The sequence below is a fragment of the Myotis davidii genome, unplaced genomic scaffold (assembly GCF_000327345.1).
Source record: "Myotis davidii unplaced genomic scaffold, ASM32734v1 scaffold33, whole genome shotgun sequence".
NCBI lineage: Eukaryota > Metazoa > Chordata > Mammalia > Chiroptera > Vespertilionidae > Myotis > Myotis davidii.
Genome location: NW_006284721.1, coordinates 83,945 through 94,689, shown reverse-complemented (window position 1 = coordinate 94,689; position 10,745 = coordinate 83,945).

The window sequence follows — 10,745 nt, the reverse complement described above, 5'->3', positions numbered from 1 at the left end:
AAATATTGTGGCATGTAGAGATGGTTTCCGTTTTGGATGCGTGGCAGCTAACTGGTTGATATTTTTGTTCATTTCATCATTGGAACATACATATTTTTATCTGTTTATATATTGTAGTTTGGTGCAAGATTTTCTTGGAAGATTACACTGTTTAAAAACACTGTGATATGCCCTGGCCGGTTTTTCTCAGTGGTTAGAGCATCGGTTTGGGGACTGAAGGGTCTTGGGTTCGATTCCTGGTCAAGGGCACATACCTCATTTTCAGCTCCAGTAGGGGCACATCTCTCATGTCAGTGTTTCTCTCTCTCTTCACCTCCCACTTCTCCCTCCCTTCCACTCTCTGTAGAAGTCAATGGAAAAAATATCCTCAGGTGAAGATTTAAGAAAAACACCAAAAAAAACTGTGATACAGAATGTGGTAGTGGAATGAGTCTAATCTATAAAACATGTCTTTTAACATCTATCATGCAAATTTTCCATGAGGCTTGGACATTATAAATATAAAGGGATGGAGATAAAGATGGAAATGAATACTGTTAGGTAGCAGAATATTAGTTGCCTAGTCAACATCCACCTTTTACTTCCCCTTTTCCTTCTTATAAACCCCAATTTTATTCAGTTTTTCACCCCCCTCCACATGGCCAGGTCCTTCAGAGAAAGAGGAACTAATTCCTTTAAAGCTCCAAGAGATGGAGTGATCTGATTTGTTTAAGCCAATTGTGGTAAACCCATTCCTTTTTCCCTTTAGGAATGGGGATTTAGCCCAATGCAGCCAATAAATCTTTCAGAATACTTCTGGGAAAGAGAAAAGGAATGCAATAGCCCCATTCTTGTTTGTTTGCTGTATCTCATTGAGATGTTATCTCTGGATTTGAAGCCTGGGATGTGTAGCCATCATCTGACTGGGGTTACTACTGTCAACTGCCTAAAGAGAGGCAGGACAGAGAAATAGAATCTGAATCTTTCATGATATGTTTCAAAATCTGTATCAACCAACCTGCAAATCTACCCTACTACTATATTTCTTGTTATGTGAGACAATGAATTTCTATCTTGCATGAGCCAGTATGAGTTGGGTTAACTGTTACCAGTTGCCAAAACATCTTAAATAATAAAAAAAGGTCAAGCCCGGAGCCTCCCACAACAAAGCATGCTATAAATGACAACTAACATTATTCTACTCCAAACTTGCCCACCCAGTCTCCTCTCCCTACCCTCCAAAACATTACCAATGTAATACAGATCAAACCACTTTTCACCTTTATTCTGGTCACTCCTAGTCTTACACTTAACTATTCCTTGTAGTAACTAGTAGCATAAAATCCAAACTTTGTTTCCCAAGTGCAGTTTTTATTACTCACTTGGGGGATTCAGGAACAAGGCTCATATTCATCATTCTGCAATTATGAATTATAGGTTAGGATTCATTCTATTTAGTTATACCTACATTGTTTTACTCTAATAAAAAATAGTATGTATAATTTCAATGGATGACCTTCCAGCAGAAACCTTGATATTTTATTACCACAAGGCTACCAAACTCCAATAGCATCCTAATAGAAAATGAAACCTTTCAGATTTTTGACAGATAAGACATAAAGTGAATCTTTCTGTTCTATTTGTTTTATTGTTAGAGTACAAGACCAAAAAAAATCACAAAAATTGAGACAATGTCACCACGGATAGAAAGAGAGACATCTTTTTGAAATAGGAATCCAGAGACCACATGGATCCTACTGGAAAACGCAATGATTTAATAATGAACAGAGTAATAGACCAACAAATGAAAACAAGAACCCGTCCTTTTTAGCCGCCAAAGTAGCAGAATATGATAAAGCCAAATACGTGAAGAAAAGATTCTCCCCCAAAAGTAACAATTGCCAACTGAGGCAGACTTGCAGTAGGGGTTGGGAGCAGGTGAAAGGTAAAAAGCCACGGAGGTGAATCAGGCTCATCTTGAGTGGGACAGGGGAATCTCTTGATAGAAAATCCTATTTTAACAAGTCCAGCAATCACATCCTACTGAAAGGTTTGTAGGCAAGATTTAATAAGCAAGGGGTCTCTTTACTAGCATCCACAGAAGAAAGTCCATTACCAAGATTAGTACAGTAACAGTGCTCAGTCATTATGCCACAAATATTTTCCTCAGAACTATGTATTATGTAAAGATAGGATTAGTATACAGAAAGTAAAATTGAATAAAAACCCAAAATGCTAGAGGAAAGATAAAGAACAGGGAAACATTAGCACTTCCATGGGTGGCACTAGCTGCAGGTAGTTGGCCATATCCACAGACAGAAACACCCAAACAGCTCCCCTGGATCCCATGTTGTGTGCAGGTTAGTGGAAGGTGTGCATTACTCAGCCCCACAAGGCTCTGGAAACCACATACGTGAGAAATAAATTTTCATGTCTAGCAGTTCTTAATACTCATGCTTCCCAGCTGTTTAGTACGGTACTTCTTCCAGTAAGTAACCTGCAAGGAGTTTGGGTGAGATGGGTAGGTAATCAAACACTACAAACCACCCAGCTCATTTTGCCAGGTTGGGTCCCTCCCCATCCTGGCCAAGAGGCCTGACAGGCAACTAGATTTCTGAAAGCAGGAATATACTATACTCTTAAGCAAAACCCACTGCTCTTGTGAAATAAGTAACTGGAATGTAATTAACAGGTCCCACTTGCATGTAGTTATGGGAAAGAGAGGAAAAAGGACTTGACATTGGACAGCAGGACTTAGACCCAAAGACAGTTATGGCAAACCTTTTGAGTTCAGCATGTCAGCATTTTGAAAAACCCTAACTTAACTCTGGTGCCATGTCACATATAGAAATTTTTTGATATTTGCAACCATAGTAAAACAAATATTTATATTTTTGGTATTTATTTTATATATTTAAATGCCATTTAACAGAGAAAAATCAACCAAAAAAATGAGTTCGCGGGTCACCTCTGACAAGCATGTCATAGGTTCGCCATCACTGCCCTAAGAGATGCTAGCCTTTGACTGTGTGTTGTAACAGGCCCCAGGGTTCAAGCAAACACCTTTGTTTACCTTCCCAAGGCAATGCTCCTACCTTTCTTCCTGGTTGGCAAAGCTCACATTTTACTCAAGTGATCTCTTCTCAGCTCTGCCAGGGCTCAGTAATATGGTCTGTCCCCAAATCTGACCCATGAGAATTAAAAAGTCAGTTCCAGGAAAGCTTTCTTGTATCTTAAACAGAGACCCAGAGAGAAGAATGTCCCTCTTTCTGCCTCTTGTCCTCTTTCTGTGTATGAAGATGTGAGCCTCCATCTGTAACCACTTTGGAACCATGAGGGAAAGAAACCAACACAGGGAGGCTGACAGAGAAAGAAGATGGACAGGACCTAGCCTTGTTAGCATCATGGAGTCACAAAATTCACAAACTTTTCAGTCATCCCACCTCCAGATTCCAGGTAATGTGAGACAATGTATCCTCTGGATCAAGTAACTGGAAGCTGAAAACATGATAACAGATACTGAACTCTCTAGATCCAAATTCAACCTCGTCAAAGGTGTAAATTATATCAACTGATTGAATACAAATGTTTCTGTTCAAGAAAAGTTCTTGCCATTCCATGAACAAATGTAACAAATGCAAAGGCAATTTCATCCTAGTGATTTGTAAATGCTCTGTCACATACATAAAACATTCTGTTTCTCCTCAAATTAGCAAATTCCTGATCATTCTTCAAAATCTCTGTGAAGGCCTTTCCCAGCCCTTGGCTAATGGTTAACTTGACTAGATCATGGGATGCCTAGATATTTGGCTAAACATTATTTCTGTGTATCTGTGATGATGTTTCTGGATGAGATTAACATTTGAAACAGTGGACTCAGTAAAGCATATTGCCCTCCCCACTGTAAGTGGGCCTCATCCACACACTGAGGGCATGCACAGAACAAAAGTCAGAGGAAGGGAGAATTCACCCCTACTCTGCCTGTTTGACTAAGACATCAGCCTTCTCCTACCCTCAGACTGGGAATTATACCATCAACCTCTCTGGTTCTCAAGCCATATGACTTGACTCAACACTGACCTTTCTGGGCGGACTTCAGGAAGTGGGACTTCTCGGCCTCTATAATTGCATGAACCAATTCCTCATAATAAATCATATATATCACACTAGTTCTGTTTCTCTGTCTTATTCATCTTTCTAGCCCTAACACTTAACATAGGACTTGGCACTTAGTGGGTGTGGTAGTTTCTAAATATGGCCCCCAAAATATTTGAAATTCCTTCTATTTTGAGGAAAGTCTATGCCCTGGCCTTGGATCTAAGCTGGCTTTTATAGCTTCAACTAATAATAGAGCACAGCAGTGTTTCTATCTGTCTTATGAAGCTCAATTCATGTATCAAAGTCCCAACATTGCACTCAGTGCCTTTTGGCTTTTAGGTTATATAACCATTACAACCTATGAGGGACTCTGATTTTGTCATTCAATACTTTCAGTACAAAGAGAGACTGTGGGTTACCTGTTCACACAGGTAGCAAACACTGAGCTGTAATTTCCCTAGGAGTACCTGATCCCAAGCTCTTCTTCTCTCCACCACTGCACACAATCTTCTTCAGTAACTTTTACTTTACCTATAACCAGTAAAAAGAAATGCTCAAATGGTTTGGCATGTCACTCTATAGTACTATAGAGATGACCTCATGTCATGGACAACAGGCTGCTATAGGCTTAGGGCAGTGATTTCAACCAGTGTGCTGCAAGAATTTTTTTTTTCTTTTTGACATATTCTTTATTAGTTAAGGTATTACAAATGTGTCCTCATCCCCTCCATTAAACCCCCATCCTGTCACCCCAGCCCTCCGCCACTCATGCTCTCATCCCCCTGTTGTCCATGTCCATTGGTTTGGCTTATACGCATGAATACATATCCTTTGGTTGATCTCTTCCCCTTAAAGAATTTTTAAAACAGGCAATAACTGACTATTTAGTCAGGGGCACTGACTTCTTTTCCTTTATATTGTCAAATTTTAAAAAATGACAACAGCCAACACAACAATGACCATCTAGTGTGAATAAATCAAAATTATACCATTTTTTTGTCAGATCGGCAAAAAATATATTTCTGTGCTGCAGAATTTTAGTAATTAGTTTATGTGTGTGCCATAAGATGAGAAAGGTTAAAAATCGCTGGCCTGGGGTGAAATTAGACATGGTACCCAAGACAGACAAGGTGCCATCTTACAAGAGTTCGACTTGTAATGCCATTTCTGCGGCCCTCCAATTAGAACTTTCTTTCCTCCTCTCCACCCCTTCATCCCATTCAAAACCACGAATTCTCAATCAGGACAGCTCTGGAACACTGGGGTTAGAGAATCCAAACCACAATAAGATAGACAAGAAGTCAATTTGTAAATCAGCTACAACATATTTTAACAGCATATGGTCATACATGGATGGTATAGACCAGTGTTGGTGAACCTTTTGAGCTCAGTATGTCAACATTTTGAAAAACCCTAACTTAACTCTAGTGCCGTGTCACATATAGAAATTTTTTGATATTTGCAACCATAGTAAAAAAAGATTTATATTTTGATATTTATTCTATGTATTTAAATGCCATTTAACTAAGAAAAATCAACCAAAAAAATGAGTTCACATGTCACCTCTGACACGCGTGTCATAGGTTCGCCATCACTGGTATAGACCCTGTGTGGGGAGAAAGAGATAACTAACATGCTCTTTGGTCATTTTGAACCATGTAAGACAAAATACAATTCAGAACAGCAAAGATAATACATAATCAGTGCTAAGGGTTTTTTCAAGGTAACTTTTTCTAAATATAAAATTTAGATCATTATACAAGAAGAAAAAAATTACTCCTACTTAGCCAGATTTAAACACAACTATTAGACAACATTTTGGTGAACTTTTTTAATGCATATATAATAATATAATTGGGCTCACACCATACAGTTCTATATCCTACTTTATTTCACTTACTGGTATATTTTTAACAGATTCTAACTAGGATTTTTCAAACTGAACCCTACTGGACTGTTTGAGAAAGCATAATGTTTAGGTATTACTGCAATAAACTCAACACATTAATGCAATCAAATTTTACTTTATCTTTATTAATTACACTACAAATTATACTTATTATAAACTACCAGATTAATCCTGTTGAAATACATTTTTTTTCTAAGAGCAAGGAAGACTCATACCAGAATGATAATCAAATGCTATCATCTCTTGAAAAAATTACACCTGTTTATCTGAATCTGGTCAAAGAGAAACAAAATAGAAATGCCATTGTCATCTCCACCACCTCCATACCCTTAGTACTCTAAGAATTATTTTTATTACTAATGTAAATTTTATTGGTGTTTGAAATCACATTTTATTGTTACCAGAGTACACTCTTACCTGTACCAACATTTTTCTGATATACAGGTTCTTTCACATCCATAAGCCCTTCAGAGATGTTAATCAATAGTTTCTCCTACATTATATTTAAATATATTTAAAGTTATATGGTATAAGACTAAAAAGACTAAAAAATAAGCTTTCAATATTATGTTCATGTTTTTAATGAAGTCTCCAAAAGGGAGGGGAGAGGCTTAACAAAAAGGAAATAAGGAGTTACACTATGAAGTTTATACACACTTAAATAAAATAAGTAGTAAGCTGTTTGACATTTGTATTAACTATACAGAGAACTGTATGGTGAGAACTTCAAAGTGGAAAAAAAAATGTAGGTACTAAGGTTTTCTTGAATCTCAATGATTCCTAGCCCTGAAGAAAATATTTTGGAAGACTAGGAACATTGGCTATATATTATTGCTTGACAGTTAATTCCAAATAGTAATGTGTGGATGAGTGCTGTTTGTCTACTCAATAGCCATTCTCCCTTCCTCTGCCTCCTTGCCACAAGAGCATCAGCCACCCACAAGACCTTAGCTTTCACAGCCTTCCTTGCAGCTAAGAGTGGGGTGACAGGTTCAAACCAGTGAGACCTAAGGGAAAGTTAGTCAAAGTCCTTCCAGGAAGGGTTTTCTTTTCTAATAAGTGAGCTGCACAAGAGGACGTCCTGCCAGTCTTCCTGCCCAGCTGCTATCCAGTGAAATGTACTTATTCAGCAGAGGGAGGCCCCATGTAAATAGAGGGCAAGCCAAGAGACTCGAAACCCACTATCAGGTCTGACATTGTTGAGTGACAGAATAAACCAGTGGTGGACCTTCCTGCTTCTAGATAATGACAGTACAGTTGCCACTTTTCACAATGGCAGTTGCATGTAAAATGAGAATCTGATTTCTGGCCAGTGGCACAGATTTGCCTCATTTATCTCTATCCACTCATAACTTGGCCTTGTTATAGCAGACACAGAATCCTTTTCCTAGTGATGGAGAAAATAAGAGAAAGACCTTTACTATAGTTTAATGTTAATATGAAAGAATATAAAAATAATCTCACCCATTCTGATTCTAATAGAGATTGAAGCAAGAACTGGTTAATCACTACCTTACCTTCCAGCCATAAAGTGGTAGGTAACTCAAGAAACATCATCCTTCAAAAGACAGATTTTAAAACACCAAGAAGCCCCAATATTACTCAATAATGGAGTTTTATATTATCTAACTAGAGGCCTGGTGCACAAAAATTTGTGCACTCGGGGGGTCCCTCAGCCCGGACTGTGCCCTCTCTCAGTCTGGGACCCCCGGAGGATGACCACCTGCTGGCTTAGGCCCGCTTCTCGGGGGATTGGGCCTAAGCTGGCAGTCAGACATCCCTCTTACAGCCCAGGAGCCCTTGGGGGATGTCCACTTGACAGCGGGGAGCAGGCCTAACCTGCAGTCGGACATCCTTAGCGCTGCTGAGGAGGTGGAAGAGGCTCCCACCACCACCGCTATACTGGCTGCCATCAACACCCCCGTCAGGGTGAGGGTCCCCACTGGGGTGCGTGGCCAGCCTGGGTGAGGGACTGAGGGCCGTTTTCAGGCTGGTCAGCGACTGAAGCTCCCAGCCTCTCCTTTTTTCCTTTTCTTTTTTATTCTGGGATTTATTTACCTTCTATAATTAAAACTTTGTAGCCTTGAGAGGAGCTCAGAGCCAGCCAGGACAGATGGTAGGGAAGCTTGGATTCCTGCTCACTCCAGCTCCATGGCCACGGCCGGCTGAAAGCAGGTATCTGGAGTTTATTTGCCTTCCATAATTGAAACTTTGTTGTTTTGAGTGGAGCTCAGAGCTGGCCACAGCAGGCAGGAAGCTTGGCTTCCTCCATCATTGGGACAACCAAGCCTCCTGTTTGCTCCAGCTACATGGCTGCCGGCCACCATCTTGGTTGGGTTAATTTGCATATAGTTGCTCTGATTGGCTGGTGGGCTTGGCTTAAGGCATAGCAAAGGTATAGTCAATTTGCATGTTTGTCTTTTATTAGTGTAGATAATATAGTATTTCATCATTCCTCTGAAAGAAAATAAACTTTTAGGAGAAACAATTGTTGTTTTATAAAACACCAGAGAAATATCATTAGTTATAAAGAGTTCTCGGCTTAATCTTTGGAACATATCATTTATTGGCATGTTAGACCCACTCTTGTATCAAGAATCTTATGTTGCATTTTTAAATTAAAATCCACTAAAACATAATTTCCTTTAATTTTCTTAAATTCAAGACAGACAATATATCTAACTTAGAATAATTATAAAATTAAATAATGATGTTTTGTAAAAATTCCCTCTTCTGAGTTAGATTCGTGCCTTCAACTATTTATATTATTAAGCTTGCAGGACTATTCAGGAACAAGGTATCTGTTTAGAAATCCCTCTAGGAAGTTTCTTACATTATTTATGTCACTTCTAAAGCTATTTCCCTTTCCCTAAAGAACAGCTGCTTATGTATAAAAGAAAAAAATTATTATTTAGCCAACAATGTTGATAAATAATTCTGTTTTGCTCCTAGCTGCCCCATAGTTGCCTTTTATACACTAAATGGAAGCCCAATACACAAAATTTGGGCAATAGTAGGCCTTCCTTCCCCCAGCTGCCTGTGCGGGATTCCCTCAGGCACCAGGGACCCAGGCTTCCCTTGAAGAGGGAGGCCCCACCCGCCTCCCTCTGCAGGGCAATCATGAGGCTATGGCCAGCCCGACCAATCACATCGCACCTGCCTTGGCTGGCCTGGTGCCAGTGGGTGTCATAGCATGGTCCCGAATGGTCTTTCTGCTGTTCGGTGGATTTGCATGTTACACTTTTATTATATAGGATTGGTTTCCTAAATCTTTGAACTCAAAGATGGTCAAGTAGCCAGTTACTAGTATATTTTAAATGCTATTCTTATATTCTCTCAATTAGAAGTAAATTTTAATAATTTTTATGTAAATGGTTTTAATCTCACAAGTCAGATCCCCTAAATAGCTTATACAATTTTTGAAAGCTCTGAACTTTTGTTTACTTATTTCCTCCTGCAATCTTAATATACTTAGCAAAAGGTTCCACAGTCCACATCATCAAAGCTTTCATCTTGGCTCAAAATAAAAAATAAAAAAATTAAAAGCCAAAATCAACTATTTTCAGCCTCAATTTTCAAATGTCATTTGTTTTCGCCTAATTCTAGTAAATTTATATATTGTAATTCTAAACTTCGCTATTTGACATTTCCCTGCTGAAGAAAAGCAGTAGAAACTTTTCACCATCTGTGCTGTTTTTGGAAACCAGCCTCTCCCATCTGTGGTCTGGGCCAAGCAGCCTGGAGGGGGGAGGGGGGCTCCTGGCCTTCACAACTGCACTCAGAACGCTAACTCTACGAATTACCAGTTGTTACTCTGCAGTTGAATGTTCTGGAGAATGGCCCTCTATTAATAAGGTACCAACAAAAGAAATAGTTAACTTTCTACATTCAATAAGCCATAAAAGAGAATACCAATTAGGAGAGGGAGAAAGAATTGATAGAAAGACCTAGTAAAAGTCGAGTCTTTACATTTTTAATAGACCATTTTCTGCTAAATCAGCTAATTTCTGAAGCCTTTGAATTTCAAAATCTTATGGAGTTCAGTTTTTCCAAACGTAAGTACTAAGGAAGTGTTGTTTTTCAGTGTAAAGAGGTTCTAACTAACTAGACTTCAGTTGAGGTAGAGATAGGTTCTAACTAGACTTCATTTGAGGGGCGGGGGTTGGTGAGTATACAAAACTTGACAAACGGAGGGTGGGGGTCGGTCTGCCTGTCTGTTTAGAACGTGGTGCAAGATGAGGTTGCTAAACTAGAAATAACAGAAGGAGGAAGCCATAGAGTCCATTTTCTCAAGCAATATACAAATGTGCTAGTAATTTTTGTTTCGAGAGAGTTGTTTTTAAACAACTACTACCACCACCACCCCCGAAAAAGTTAATTGGCCTCAAACGGACCTTTAATTCTTCTATTCCCAAACTCTCAACAACTTTGGTTCTTATGCTCTACTCACACCTGTGAAACCTGGCAAAAATCTTGACAAGACAACAAGAGAAGAAGGAGGAAAGGAAAAGGGAGAGGGAAGGGAGACGGGGTGGGAGGGAGAGGGAAGGGAGGGAAAAGTAGAGGGTAAGGGAGAGGGAGGGAGGAGGCAGGAAGGTAGAGAGGGTGGACGAGGGAGAACTGAGAACATGCACTTTGCCACCCTCCTGGCCAACTGAAATGCTGGTTCCAGAGATTACAGTAATTACAGCCCCAGCATGAGTTCCATACAAGCGCTAAATGAAACAGAACATCAATTAAAAAAAAACACACACTCCAT